Source organism: Musca autumnalis, unplaced genomic scaffold (genome assembly GCF_047663935.1).
Source record: "Musca autumnalis isolate F117 unplaced genomic scaffold, ASM4766393v1 scaffold_3, whole genome shotgun sequence".
In the NCBI taxonomy this organism is placed as follows: Eukaryota; Metazoa; Arthropoda; class Insecta; order Diptera; family Muscidae; genus Musca; species Musca autumnalis.
Window position 1 is genome coordinate 144,631,415 of NW_027411866.1, and position 16,441 is coordinate 144,647,855.

General features: G+C 35.8%; 1 protein-coding gene and 1 long non-coding RNA gene across 2 annotated transcripts in view; one reads left to right on the forward strand and one right to left on the reverse strand.

Moving 5' to 3' along the window:
- Positions 1–16,441, forward strand: part of stg1 (stargazin-like protein) — a 246,516-nt gene that overhangs the window by 153,027 nt on the left and 77,048 nt on the right. The gene's annotated exons all lie outside the window — the stretch shown is intronic.
- LOC141400185 (uncharacterized) lies at positions 1,331–3,681 on the reverse strand. Its single transcript, XR_012412100.1, has 2 exons — positions 3,463–3,681; positions 1,331–3,383 (listed from the first exon to the last, which is right to left on the reverse strand). It is a non-coding gene; the product is annotated as an uncharacterized lncRNA (long non-coding RNA).

Sequence of the window (16,441 nt, forward strand, 5' to 3'; positions counted from 1 at the left end):
TCTCAAAAAAAAAAGTTTCACCAGGTTCCACGACGATGCTTCACATTCAATTTTCAAACCAGACAGGAAATAAAATTGTGCCAAAAATTCCCTCTAGTGTAGGTGCCAGAAAGTAAAGAAAACGAAATACAAAGTCTTAAAGTGTGCGACAATTAATGTCAATAACCGTATTCAACAAAAAAAAATTACTCTTTTCAAAAATAAGCTTTGAATCCGAATTCAATGTTTACTACACTGACGAACATTGAGTGCAATTTCGTCAAAATATTCGCTTTAACCAAATTTCCAAAATCAATCAACATGAAGTCTCAAATCATCAGCAGCAAATCGCAAAGAATCAAGAATATAGGATTTAAAATATCAAGAAGGATTATTCCAATTTTCTTCTTCAGAAAATTACATCAGATAATGTTCGGAAAACAAATCTTTAAATGTTTATCGTTCATATATAATAAGAAGGCTAATGTAAAGAGGTTTGGGTCAGTCATAATTAATTATAAACAACAACAACAACAAGTGAAAATCCAAAATTCAAACATCCAGAAAATTTTTCAAAAAGTTTTCAAAAATTGATATAACATTAAATAGGCTGTTGGGTAATATCGCAAATTACCCTCAATCATAAACAAATCGATGGTGAATGACTATATACTACCAACTGCCAATATTATTAACAATATGATTATCTCACAATAATATTTTGTCACAAATTGAAAATGCCATACAAACTATTTTTCAAGACGACTAAAATATTTCTCAAAGAGATGGAATTTCGAGATATAAATCCTCTGAATAAATGTATTGCAATTGAGTGTTGTAGTTTAACAACAACTCAAGACTCACAATCAAAATCAAAAGATTTAAAAAGTTTTGCAAACAATTTTAAGATATGGAAATAACACTAGACATCTAATGCAAAGCATTAGATCCGAAACCTAAAAATTGCCTTTACGTTGGGCGCCATTTTGTAATGTGCCTGGCAAGTATGACCTCTATTGGTTACCAAGGTGACAATGGCATTTGACTATTTTGGCTCCGGCTTAAGCTCTAGCGGCGAGGAGGTGCACTTGGGCACATACAAAAAAATATATATATCAATTTATAAGAAAACCAGGAAAAGACTTGTTGTTGTATCGAATTTGGTTGTTGTTGTTGTTGCTGGTACCCCTAGGTGGAATTTGGGTACCCTCTGCCCTCCCTATGGGTTTCTAACATAAACCCCCTAATGGGCCTCATGACTATGAAGACCCCCAAACGTATATTATGACTGCCCAGTTACCTTTACATTACCTTATTATTATTTTCTCCAAATTAATTCATATTTTGATCGTTTTCCTTATATACAAGATTCATCACTACATTTATTCATGTACGTATAAAACAATTCAGGTTAAGGCTTATGATTACTTAAGGCTATTATGCTTAAGTCTAGTAATACTTTAATTCCATTTTTTTCTGTTTAAGTGGATTGAAGAAGTAATATTATGAAATAATATTACCAATGTAAAAAAATGATAAACTATGAGGTTCTAAAAAGGTTAAGGATACACTCTCTGGTGATCTCCCTATTATTATGCGTCTCCACGCACAATATAGAATTTACTTTAAAGCCAAAATAAATACCTCAACCTATCGAGCTCGAATGGGTATTGGGGTTTGTCCATGGGAAGCCATGGATTTATATATGAATTTGGAAAAATCAATTAAATAGGGGTATCGCTGAGGTGCATCGTACAAGATTAAAAAAAAATATAATTTCGTATCGATGGAAAGATTCAATATTTTGGTATTATCAACAATAAAAAAAAAATTAACAATATATCTGATCAACAATTAACACCTTTCTGAACATATATAAAAAAAATCCGTATATAAATGCATCCATGAGGGTATAATCAACAATTAACGGTATAATTAAACACATGCACAATTATAAGTATGTTAATAATTACACTCGGGTGTATAAATGAAATTATTCATTAATTTTTCTCTATATCTAAATCTGTTACTCGATCGATATACATATATATAAATATATATACATATATTCAGAAAGAAGGTGTGACTGATCTATAGGTTATGATATTGGGCAATAATTGTACTTAATAATTAAGATGAGATCCAATATAAAATACTAGATAATTATATTCATACAGATGGATAGTATGTGACCGCAATTATTGAATGTTGATTCTAATATAACACACTTTAAAATCCATACGTGTTTAATTTAAACATACAAAATTTGTTATACGTAAATGCGTTTGATTATAATTCCGTGAACCAAATTATAACCAAGCTTATCTCAGTTCTTAGTAAAATCACATGAAAGATTCAATATGCTCAATCAAAGCCAAACTGTTTATGTATAAATGTGTTTGATTATAATTCCGTGAAGAAAATTATAACCAAACAAAAAAAATCACATAAAACATTCAATAATTCGATTGCTGCACTACGGCTTCACTTAGGTCTTCAATTCAATCACGGTTCTACTTACAGTACATCCAGAGAATTTAGGCTATGTTATGATGGTGATGATGAACTATGATTGTGATAATGATGGGTATGATGATGAAAAATACTTAATGTCCAGTCTATTGGTGATGATGATCTGTGCTATTGCTGTTAAATGGGCTATTGGCATGATGTGATGAATGATGGCTGCGACTAAAGTTGATATGAATTGGATTCTCATCTAAATTCAATTTTGCACTGCAGTGTATGGTCCACGTGGTGGTTAAATTTTCTTGAAAAACGGTCACTAATTGTTCTGAACATCTGTCTCCGATATTGCGGGCATCAAAATTCAAATCCTTTTGGAAAACTTGAGGTGTTTTGCGCCCTAAAGGGGCCGGCATGAAAGCTCGAAATGTTTATATGAATGACGCCTCAGCGTTATGGCTGATTGGGGTGCAAAAGTTTATTGTTGAGTCTGGTGGAAATTTCCCAAAAATTATCCTACAGCAGGCGAATCAAATCCAGATAATTCTGGATAAAACACACTGTGGAAAGATCGTTGGTTGAAGTTTGGTAACACGGGCAGATGGTGTTCGTGTACCAACAAGTTTAATGACTGTACTTCAAGCGTTCCAAGTAGATATTTTCCAATTAGCAGGAGTAGAAATTTCTTGAAGCTGCGACAAATCTCAGGAATTGGCATAAATTGTTTAGAAACCGGCATACAATTTTAATGGGGTGGCAAGAAAAATTCTTTTGTTGAATACTAGTGGTTTTGTCAGAATTGGATTAGCGATGTTGTGGAATATAAATTTTGTTCTCAGCCTGAGAGATGGCGTGGTACTATAGTACCGTTATCCAACAACGTGTTTCCCAAAGCGTGGTCATACGCAGGGTACAGTCTTCGCAACCATGTGGCGATTCTATCAAAGAAAGAAAAATGCAATAAAATTGCATATAAATACTGTTTTTGGGATAATCCTTTAATGTGCACTAACTCACCTTTTATAGTTTGCTGCACCAGATTATTTAACAATTGTTACTTACAATTGTTTTCACCAAAATCACTAACACCTTTTAGTACATCCAATTGGATGTACTTTTCTTTTAACTACTTAGTGTGTATACCACTAACGCACAATTCTTTGCCAAATTCCACTTTGTTTACCTTGGTCTGATCTCGCCGGCTGCAACTTTTGCAAATGAAGCAAAAACATATGCAGTCGGTTAGGGATCACCAGGGCGAAATTTGCTTCGACCAATGTAATGCTGACACGTCAGCAAAACATCTGATCGCCATACAGTGTTGCACGCAGGTGGTGATTCTTTTAAAATGACGTAGGCAGCAGGGTGACATAACAACAGTTAAAATAAATTGGAATTTTGTATTTTAATATGGGTGATTTTTTTATAAATTCCCATTGTGACTGTATGTAACATTCAATTGAAATATAACGGTAATACCTACATGTATGGTGCGATTTTCCCTAAAATTCATATTTAGGTGTTTGAGAGCGTAGAAAATAATACTGAAACATTTTTTTGAAATTAGGCCCACCTTTTGTAATAGCCCCCATATAACAGTACCACCGATTTTCGATATGTTGGGGGTTTTACCGGCACTTTATGACCGATTTGGCTGTAATTTGGTATTTCGACTCCTTGGGAGATAAGAATCCGTCATACCAAAAATTATTAAAATATGTCAATAGTTTGGTTTAGACCCCACAAAACGGGACCACCGTGTTCAACGAATTTTGACAATTTCTGGTAATTTTTGGCGAAAAAAACTAAAAAAAAAGAAAAAAACTAAAAAATGATGATCAATGTCAGTACAAAATGGATGCTGAAATAGTTTTGGCCAGAAAATTTCGAATTGAGACCGTAGTGCTTTGGCAAGACTTTATGAACACTATTCCTATAATACAGTAAAATTTTTTTCTGTGTACATGAAATTCTTCAAAGAAAACGGAACATTTTATTCTATATCACTGTGCGACACGAACAAAATTACGAGGAAACCATATTCTGACACCGCAGCATGGTAGTAGACAAACAATAAGAAGACTCGTGCAACATCAGCATCGTGCGATAAGTGCAAGTATTTAAAATATTATTTTGAAAATTATCGCATTTGAAGTTTTAATTTCCTTTAAAAGGTCAACAGGGTGAGAAAACGAAAAACCTTAAATGTCATTTTACTCAATTTTGGCTAGAGTTTCAGACGTATATAGTCCGGCTCATGTGTAATTTTGGCTGACGCACGGTGTTACGACACAATTTTCTAAAATATATAAAATAATTCGAATTACATCTGAAAAAGGTGTAGACATACATATATCACACACAATCACACATGGACAAGTAGGAGTGTTGCGGTCAAAAGTCATTAGAAATTGCCATGAAAACAAAATATAACCAGGGGAACGACTTCCAGATGACTTTCCTTGCTTCGACTAATGGATAAACTCTTCTCTTCCAATAATGTTCAAAATCCTTTCCTTGCTTAAACTACTTATAATTATTATTATGTCTACATACTTATACATAACAAATAACGAATATACAGAAAAACAAATCATAGTTTAATTCTGAACCAAGTCCGAATAAATGTCAAAAATGTCAATGAAAACGGGGCAGAATCGATTAGTTGTCAAAGAGAACTGTACCTAAAATCTTCTGAGTAACATTTTTGTAGAATATATTTGGATGCTGAAAAATCTCATCTTGTGGTACTTTCACTACGGTTCAAGATATAAAGGACGAAAAGGACATGAAAGGCATCGAGTTAGAAGAATGAAATGTTCCACAAAAAGATTTGCCAATCGATTTGTCTGAAGACATGTCACCTCAAAACGAAGCTACAACAACGCCAAACAGAGATATGTAGCTATTTTCCCAAGTATTATAGGGAAAAAATCAAAAACTTCATCGCGCGATATCTCAGAAACTTGATCTGTGGTGAAAATTTCCTTTTGGGTTCTTAGTATACTAATCAAGGGCTTTCATCTCCAAAAGAAATTTTCCACCCCCAGACTTTGAGTTCCGTTTTGTGTCACAGTGTAAATAATAATTTTAAATTTGTCAAAAACAATGGATTTTGGGTCGAACAAGTACAACTTTTAGTTACACGTGGCGAGTTACAACGATTTTTTTTTGATTAGATCACGAGAGTGAGCAAGACATAAGAATGCTGGTCACGTGGCGCAAGACGCAGAGCGGGAAAACTAAGACTCAGATGGAATAAGCAAGCTGCCAATGAAGCGTGGTTTTCAGCATTTTGATGATAAAGCAAGGGATCGAGGTATTGGAAATTTATGGGAAGAATGTTCTGCATCTCAGTGTTGTAAGATCTGTGATAAAAATATTTTAAAATAAATACAAATCGTTAAGTTCGGCCCGGCCCCACTTTTTATACCCTCCACCAGGAGTTGTGTTGAAGTCAAATGGCACAATTAGTTTCCTTTTGTTTATGAAGAAGACTAAATACCAAATTTCAGCAAGTTCAGTAAAACAATGTGACTAACCTTCAAAATACCGATATTCGGGAGGTACCGTTCCATATCAAAACTTCGTCCTATACCTACAAATTTCTTTCAGAAAGTTTTTAAACTTCAAAATACTGAACATCAAGAGGTACGCTTCTATGGGAATATAGGAAACCGCGGACCTATACTTATAATTCTCTTCTGGAATATTTTATAACCCCATGGAAGACTAAATAACAAATGTCAGTCTTTCGGTGGGGTATTGACGTAACAACCTTCAGAATTACGAAAATCGGGAGGTACAGTTCTATGGGGGCTATATCGAAATGTGGACTTATACGGACGAATTTCAGTCAAAAAGGCCTTCAACAAAGACTAAATAACAAATTTCAGCCATTTCGGTGGGTAGCTGTGGCCACAACCCTCAAAATACCGAAAATCGGGAGGTTCCGTCTTATGGGGGCTAAATGAAGGCGTAAATCTATACCGAAAAATTGGAACGTTAAAACCCCAAATGAAGACCAAATACCAAATTTAAGCAATTTCTGAGGAATATTGAGACTAAATACCCAATTTTAGCCATTTCTGTGGAATATTGAGGCCACAACCTTCGAAAATAGGGAGGTACCGTTCTATAGGGGCTATACTAAGGCTTGGTCCTATACCGACAAGTTTCATATGTAACGTTTACCCCAAACGAAGAGAAAATATCAAATTTCAGCCATTTCGGTGGAATATTGAGGCTACAACCTTCCAAATACCGAAAATTGGGAGGTACGTTCGATGGGGGCTGTAAGAAGGCGTGGACCTATACCGACAAATTTCATATGGAAGGTTAAGTACCCTCAAATGGAGACTAAATACCAAATTTCAGCTATTTCTGTGGAATATTGAGGCCACAATCTTTATAATTCCGAAAATAGGGAGGAACTTTTCTATGGGAGCTATACTAAGGCATGAACCTATACCTACTAGGTACCAAATTTTAGTCAGTTCGGTGTATTAATGAGGCTAAAACCTTCAAAATACCGAAAATAGGGTGGTACCGTTCTATGTGGGCTATATCAAAACGTAGACCGATATAGTCCATTTGCAATAGCAAACATCCTAGGAGCAATAGGAACTTCCTTACCAAATTACAAAGCTTACAAAGCTTGATTTCAATAGACGGACGGACAGATGGACATGGTTATATCGACTTAGAATTTTACCCCGATCAAGAATATATATAGGGTCTCCGACGAATATTTCGATGTGTATTGTATTTCGATGATGAAACGGAATGACACATGTAATTATACCCTCCATATTATGGTGGAGGGTATAAAAAGCGTATACCCCTTACACACAGTGATATATAGGAAACAAGTTCCAATAAGTTCCATATGAAACTAAACAATTGTTAAAACTTATTTCAGTATTTAATAACTTATTTAGTAAATACTCTTTTCATTTTTGAAAACTTACCCATTTTTATAGGTAATGTAATTTTCGCTAGACCATCTTCTGAAAATAAAGTGAAAACATTTAAAATATATATATTTATTATTAAATGTAAACACATTACAACAATTAAAAATATTGTTTATGCCTCAACAAGGTCAGTTATATACATACATACATACATTAAAAATAAATAAATTCTATAAACTTTAATATTCATGGCATAGGATATTGCAAATGCGCTTTATGGATGGACATAGTGGATTTATACAGTCACTGAAAAAGTCGATAAATCAGTCTACTAGAAAAAAAAACATTTTCGATTGGTGGAATGTATTGAAATCATTGTACTTGGCATAAGGGAAGTCACTAGTGCTTTTATTCCGTATTGAGGTATGTTGGTTGTTTAACATACAACTACAATATGTATAACATTTGAAAAGCATATAAGTGAATTTTTCATCCCTACCCATAGTATGAAACAAATATGGGTTGGTAAGCTGGGATAGTAATCCAACCGAGGGGGGGAGATGTGACTATAAACAACAAGCACGTTCCCAGAATTACGCCCTACACCTAGAATATGGGTCAGCCTTATATGTAGTTCTTACAGTAATGGGCGTATTACAAGATTCATAATTTGATTCAGAATTTGACCTCAGGCTTTCTTCCAGAATCGATTACAGTAATGACCGGTAAACCACAGGAAACTATAAAATTTTAAAATTCTGCTACATAGATACCGATAAGTTCAAAACTCAAGAACACAAGCAACCACAAAAATGTACCTAAGATCTAAGAAAACAACTTTCTAGAACATATGAAAGTTCTAGGAGAGGTCCTTCAAGTTAAATATTCCATTAATTTTACCCATTATTTCCTGTTCAGGTCCGTAAATAACAAAACTTTCAAATTTCCTTGAGTTTTGAACAGTTTGTATTTCCAGACCTGGACAGGAAGAAACTTTAACCATAATATAACTGTTAGTGAATTTTGAGCTTCCTAGAATGTTCATATGTTGTTGTTGTTTACTTGAATTTTTAACCCTTTTGTATCTATGGACCAGAATCGGAGAAAAAATATAAAAATCATATATTTTCTAACGGGTGCCACCGTGATGCAATGGTATGCACACACGCCTAGCACGCTGGAGGTCGTGGGTTCGATTCCCCGGCCAGTCAACATAAAATTTTCAACGGTGGCAAAATACCCCTCAGTAATGTTGGCGACATTTCCTGAGTATTTCAGCCATGTAAAACTTCTCTACAAGTGGTGTCTTAAGACACGCCGTTCGGACTCGGGGATAAACAGTAGGTCCCATATCATTGAGCTCAATATGAATCGGGGTGCACTCATATCAACACATGGACCGATATAACCCATTTGCAATACCAAACGTCCTAGGACATGTTTATATCGACTTAAAATTCAAAAATTAAACAATTGTGAAAAATTAAACAATTGTGAATACTTATTTCAGTATTTAATAACATATTTAGTAATTACTCTTATCATTGTTGAAAACTTAGCCATTTTTATACCCTCCACCATAGTATGGACTCCATACTATGGAGGGTATATTAAGTTTGTCATTCCGTTTGTAACACATCGAACTAATCATTTGCGACCCTATAAAGTATATATATTCTTGATTAGGATAAAATTCTAAGACGATCTAGCCATGTCCGTCTGTCCGTCTGTTGTAATCACTCTAGCGTCCGCAATAATTGAGATAGAGTGCTGAAATTTTGCACAAGAGAGTCTTTTTTCCATAGGCTGGTCAAGTTCGAAGATGGGTTATATCGGTCCACACTTTGGTATAGCCCCCATATAACGGTACCTCCGGATTTGAGGTATTTTGACGTTCTTCGCCACATTTGCAGACCGAATTAGCTATAATTTGGCACTTAGGGTTCCTAGTGATCAACAAACTTATATCCCAAAGGATATGGGCATAGGTCCATGTTTTGGTATAGTCCTCATATAACGGTGCCTCCCGATTTTCGGTATTTTAAGAATTTTAGCCACAATTTGTAACCGAACTATCTGCAATTTGACATTTGAGGTTCTCAGTGGTCATAAAATATATCCACGAAACATCGTCAACATAGGTCCATGTTTTGGTATAGCCCCCATATAACGGTACTTCCCGACTTTCGGTATTTTGAGAATTTTAGCTACAATTTGTAACCGACCTATCTGCAATTTGACATTTGAGGTTCTCAGTGGTCATGAAATATCTCCATCAAACATCGTCAACATAGGTCCATGATTTGGTATAGCCCCCATATAACGGTACCTCCCGATTTTCGGTATTTTGAGAATTTTAGCTACAGTTTTTAACCGAAATAGCTGTAATTTGACATTTGAAGTTCTCAGTGGCCATAAAACATGTCCAACGAAACATCTTCAACATAGGCCTATGTTTTGGCATAACCCCCATATAACGGTACCTTCCGATTTTCGGTATTTTGAGAATTTTAGCTACAGTTTTTAACCGAAATAGCTGTAATTTGACATTTGAAGTTCTCAGTGGCCATAAAACATGTCCAACGAAACATCTTTAACATAGGTCCATGTTTTGGCATAGCCCCCATATAACGGTATCTCCCGATTTTCGGTATTTTGAGAATTTTAACTACAATTTTGTCTATTCAAAAATAATCGTCAATATAGGTCCATGTTTTGGTATATCCCCCCATATAACTGTACCTCCCGATTTTCGGGAATTTTCAATGGTCACGAAATTTCTTCACTAAAATTCATCAACATGGGTTCATTTTTGAGGGTCTACATTGTTTTGATAAAACTACCCTCAATTTGACTCTTGAAGTTCCCTGCAGCTATAAAACTTTTCCGCCAAAAAATGTAAAGATAGGTTGACTCTTTGAAATAGCCCCGTAGGTGGTACCTTTCACCTATCTGAACACATTTTTTTAGATTAGATTAAATAACACTGTGCAACAAAATGGAGGTGAAAGTCTGGGGCACGGAAAATTCCTCTTGGGGAAGAAAGGCCTTGGTGAGTATATTATGAACCCCGAAGGACAGATCCGCCGTGAGTTGAACTTCCGCGTTATGGCGTGATGAAATTTTTGTTAGACACCCTGTGGGCCATCAGGAATTAGCGTTATATCTTTGTTTACTGCTGCTTAAGTGCTCTACAAAAAAAAAAAAAATAAAAACAAACAAAGATATAATGCTAATTCATGATGGCTTACAGGGTCTCTTGCAAAAACTTCATCACGCCATAACACGGAAGTTCGACTCACGGCGCATCTGTCCTTCAGGGTTTTTAATATACACACACCAATGGCTTTTATCTCCAAAAGGAATTATCTCTGCCCCAACATTTGTGTTCACAGTGTAATTTAAGCAATAGTGGGAGGCAGTAGGCGTCTATCCATTGTCGAAAAGTTGTTCCACCTAAAATTGTGAAAGGACCCTATTTATTCCATTTTAATTAAGACTATTTTATGGTGGAGGGTATAAAAAGTTCGGCCCGGCCGAACTTAACCACTTTTTACTTGTTATTCGTAATATAGTTTTCGCTAGACCATCTTCTGAAAATAAAGTAAAAACATTTAAAATATATGTATTTATTATTAAATGTAAGCACATTACAACAATTAAAAATATTTTTTATGCCTCAACAAGGTCAGTTATGTACATACATATATACATACATACATACATAATATAATTGTTCCACAAACATCCCATACGGGACAAGGGAGACTTCTCTCATATCAATGAGTGCACCCCGATTCATATTAGCTCAATGATATGGGACCTACTGTTTATCGCCGAGTCCGAACGGCGTGTCCTAAGACACCACTTATAGAGAAGTTTTTCAAGGCTGAAATACTCAGGAAATGTCGCCAACATTACTGAGGGGTATTTTGCCACCGTTGAAAATTTTGATGTTGGCTGGCCGGGGAATCGAACCCACGACCTTCAGCGTGCAAGGCGGGTGTGCATACCATTGCACCACGGTGGCACCCATACATACATACATACATACTTAAAAATTAATAAATAATATAAACTTTAATATTCATGGCATAGGATATTGCAAATGCGCTTTATGGATGGACATAGTGGATTTATACAGTCACTGAAAAAGTCGATAAATCAGTCTACTAGAAAAAAAAAACATTATCGATTGGTGGAATGTATTGAAATCATTGTACTTGGCATAAGGGAAGTCACTAGTGCTTTTATTCCGTATTGAGATATGTTGGTTGTTTAACATACAACTACAATATGTATAACATTTGAAAAGCATATAAGTTAATTTTTCATTCCAATCCATAGTACGAAACAAATATGGGTTGGTAAGCTGTGATAGTAACCCAACCGAGGGGGAAAACTGTGATTATAAAAAACAAACACGTTCCTAGAATTACGCCTAGAATATGGGCCAGCTTTATATGTAGTTTTTACACTAATGGACGTATTACAAGATTCATAATTTGATTCAAAACTTGACCTCAGGTTTTCTGCCAGAAGCGATTACAGTAATGACCTGTAAACCATAGGAAACTATACAATTTTCAAACAAACTTCTAGAACATATGAACATTCTAGGAGCGGTCCTTCAAGTTCAAGATTCCATTAATTTTACCCATACTTTCCTGTTCAGGTCCGTAAATAACAAACCTTTCAAATTTCTTTGAGTTTTGAACAGTTTGTTATTTCCAGACCTGAGCAGGATGAAACGTTTACCATAATATAACTGTTGGTAAATTTTAAGCTTGATGGACCGTTCCTAGAATGTTCATATGTTGTTGTTGTTACTGAGATATTTATTACACTTTTGGGTTGTTTGTATTCTTGAATTTTGAACGCTTCGGTATCTATGGACCAGAATCGGAAAAAAAACTATAAAAATCATATATTTTCTATAAAATCCGAGAAAAAATTATAGCGGAAATCTGACCTTAACGATTTTGACCTTGAAGATAAATTTAAATGGATTTTATGTGTTCACAATTATTATTCCTTAAGACGAGAGCTACAATTTTGCCTACACGAGTAAATAAAAATTCTTAGCGGTTTAGAATATATGAGCCTGACAAAACGATCCCTTTTGACATCAAAGCCTCAGATCTCTGGGGCCCCATAACAGCGAAAGTCGAAGTAACAGGGAAAACCGCCGGTACATGTGTCTTCATATTTTTCGTCTTCTATCACGCTGCTGTGTCAGAATATGGTTAATTTTCTATGACTCAAAAAATTACACGGGTGCCACCGTGGTGCAATGGTATGCACACCCGCCTTGCACGTTGAAGGCCGTGTGATCGATTCCCCGGTCAGGCAACATCCAATTTTCAACGTTTCTGAGTATTTCAGCCATGTAAAACTTATCTACAAGTGGTGTCTTAGGACAAGCCTCACTGTGAACGAAATTCAAATCTAGCGGGGAAAAATTAATGACTCCTAAACTAATTCTGGTAAGCGGCTATAATTTGGTACATATGTATGTTACTTATCTGTATAGTTATGATTATACTGAGTGCGGCGAATATAGCACACCGTTAAAGCGTATCGTCCTCGTAACGGTAACACCGCATGTAAGGTTTTTTTTGGTATGTGGACAACATATCACTGTTAATTTTGCTGTATTTTGTTATTTGATAAGTATAAAAGTGTCAGTCAGAATCTGGACAAAATATTTCGATACCCAAAATTTGAACCGAATCGATTGATCCGTTCGAGAGTTATCGTGCGCACCAGCCAGCCAGACAGACAGACAGACATACAGACGGACGGACATTGCTAGATCTACTCAAAATTATCTGAAACGGATATCGTACAAACATACTTGGGGTTTAAAACCATTATTTCGATGAGGCACATTTTTGGTCGTATCAAAGTGTAAATACCCTCTTTAGCCTAAAGGTTGAGGGTATAAAAATGTTTGCCTTTTTTTAGGCGAAGATCATTTTTAGTATTAATTTTTAATTAATTTCTCGTTAGAATCGAGCTTGATGATCAATGAATAATGCAAATGAAAAAGGAAAGCCGACGACGATTCGAACCCACACACCCACCACTATGTGACATGCATGTTTCGCCTTCGGTAAAGGCTCCTCAGACATATCGGATGTGGAGCTGCTTCGCTGTCCTCGAACTTTCAAATGCATTTTGTTTTGTTTTTTACAACAACAATGGGGATTTTCTCATTTAGTTGTGCTTTCAAATGCATTTTGTTTTGTTTTTTACAACAACAATGGGGATTTTCCCATTTAGTTGTGCTTTCATGACAAACGCTTAGCGCTGCCTTTGAAAGTAATGAGTTTGGCTCTGAACGCTAACACGCCGTGAGAACACATTTTTCCTGTGTTTTTTTCAAGGACGTGGGTTCAAACCCCAGCCTGGCTCAGCTGATTTTATTGTTTATTTGAAAATTTTTGCCTTTTTTTAGGCGAAGATCAGTTTTAGTATTCATTTTTAATTAATTTCTCGTTAGAATCGAGCTTGATGATCAATGAATAATGCAAGTGAAAAAGGAAAGCCGACGACGATTCGAACCCACACACCCACCACTATGTGACATGCATGTTTCGCCTTCGGTATTTAGGGTATTCATGGGGTATATAACTTTATTTCCAAATAAGGGGGCCAAAGGTCTACGTTTTGTTCTAGCCCCATGATTTTAGTTGTTTTGAAGGTATTCTTCACGTTTTCCAACCAAATTGGTTGTACGTTTGTATTTCGGGTTCTAAGTACACACAAAACATCCGTACCAAGAATGTTCGACGTAGATCCACGTTTTGATATAGTGTCCATATATAGGTATTTTTCGATTTCCAGAATTAAGAAGGTTTCAAACGGAAATGGCTGTAAATTTGGTTTTCAGGGTTTTAATTGACAAAACATCTACATACCAAACATCATTCACTTAGGTTTTTGTATATCCCCTATACAAATGTCCTACTTTAAATTACGTATTTTCATGTAACAACTAAGTACGTATCAGCCAGCTGTGCTCACGGAGAAATACCCTCAGCCACTGACCAAGAAAAAAAAAACAACAAAACCAAACCAAACACAATAAATATGCCGTATATAAAATATTTTGATTTTATATCACGATTTTGCTCTTAAATCTGTAGTTACCGTAACGTGGGCTTATACCAAATCATTGGCATATACCTAGAGATGGTTTTTACCGGGTATTTACCCGGTAAATACCCACACGGTGGGTAAATACCGGGTAAATACCCATTTGTGCGTATTTATTTGGGTATTTACTATATTGAATGGCAAATACAACATTTTACACCCTATTCCTGGGTTTAGGTTGTAAATTCGTTTCAAATGGATAGTTTTACAATACTTTAGACTAGTGGGTAAATACTTGGGTAAATACCCGAGTATTTACCCAAGTGTTGGGTAAAAACTCATTAACTGTCGAACCACTTGACGTAGGCTGACAAAATTTGGCTTACGTCTTTTTTATGTCAACAGAACTTCTGGTACTGAACATGGGGTCTCTGGGTCCATGTTTTGATATAGCCCCCATATAGCCGTACCTCCCGATTTAAGGTATTTTTCATCTATTAGCCACATTTTACAACCAAATTGGCTGTAATTTATAGGTCCATGTTTTCTAATAGCCCCCATATAAGGGTACCCCGATTTCGAGTATTTACCCAAATTTTGGGTAAAAACTCCTTAACTGCCGAACCACTTGACGTAGGCTGACGAAATTTAGCTTAAATCTTACTTATGTCAAGAGAACATCTAGCATTGAGAATGGGGTCTCTGGGTCCACGTTTTGATATAGCCCCCATATAACCGTACCTCCCGATTTAAGCTATTTTTTGTCTATTTGCCTCATTGTACAATCATAGTGGCTGAAATTTGGCATAGCGAGTTCTCAATATGTAGAAAATACCCTTGCAAAAACTTGTCAACATAAGTCCACGTTTTCTAATAGCACCATATAAGGGTACCCCGATTTCGAGTATTTACCCAAATTTTGGGTAAAAACTCTTTAACTGCCGAACCACTTGACGTAGGCTGACGAAATTTAGCTTTAATCTTACTTATGTCAAGAGAATATCTAGCATTGAAAATGGGGTCTCTGGGTCCATGTTTTGATATAGCCCCCATATAGCCGTACCTCCCGATTTAAGGTATTTTTCATCTATTAGCCACATTTTACAATCATAGTGGCTGAAATTTGGCATAGCGAGTTCTCAATATGTAGAAAATACCCTTGCAAAAACTTGTCAACATAAGTCCACGTTTTCTAATAGCACCATATAAGGGTACCCCGATTTCGAGTATTTACCCAAATTTTGGGTAAAAACTCATTAACTGCCGAACCACTTGACGTAGGCTGATAAAATTTGGCTCAAATCTTACTTATGTCAAAAGAACTTCTGGTACTGAACATGGGGTCTCTGGGTCCATGTTTTGATATAGCCCCCATATAGCCGTACCTCCCCATTTAAGGTATTTTTCATCTATTAGCCACATTTTACAATCATAGTGGCTGAAATTTGGCATAGCGAGTTCTCAATATGTAGAAAATACCCTTGCAAAAACTTGTCAACATAAGTCCACGCTTTCTTATAGCCCCCATATATGGGTACCCTGATTTCAAGTATTTACCCAAATATTGGGTAAAAACTCTTTATCTGCCGAACCATTGGCGTAGGCTCATAAAATTTGGCTAGAAACTTTCTTATATCAATAGTATTAAAAGTATTGAAAATAGAGTCCCTGGGTCCACTTTGTGATATAGCCGTACCTCCCGATTTCAGAAACCCATATTGGGGCCACAAGAAAACGTGGACCTACGTCGACAATTTTTTGCAAGGATATTTTATACATATTGGGAATCCACTGTACCAAATTACAGTCAGTATCATTGTAAAATGTGGCTAATAGTTAAAAATACCTTAAATCGGGAGGTACGGCTATATGGGGGCTATATTAAAACATGGACCCAGAGACCCCATTTTCAGTACTAAATATTCTCTTGATATAAGTAAGATTTGAGCCAAATTTCGTCAGCGTACGTCAAGTGGTTC